Below are 225 nucleotides of genomic sequence, written 5' to 3'. Positions count from 1 at the left end.
TTAATAACTAAGATCTCATCGGGCGATGAATATGTCTTTTGCTTTAGGTTTTCATATTGAAAAGTGAAAAAATTTTTTAAATGAAAATAAAAACTGAAACTGGCTTGAAAAAAAATAAACGTTAAGATTTGTAGTTATAAATAACTAAGATCTCATCAGGTTAAAGTATGTATTTTTAAGTATATATATATATATATATATATATATATATATATATAATATTTT

Source organism: Euprymna scolopes, chromosome 43 (genome assembly GCF_053919585.1).
Source record: "Euprymna scolopes isolate OS-2025 chromosome 43, ASM5391958v1, whole genome shotgun sequence".
Taxonomy (NCBI): domain Eukaryota; kingdom Metazoa; phylum Mollusca; class Cephalopoda; order Sepiida; family Sepiolidae; genus Euprymna; species Euprymna scolopes.
This window is presented reverse-complemented; position numbering follows the sequence as displayed.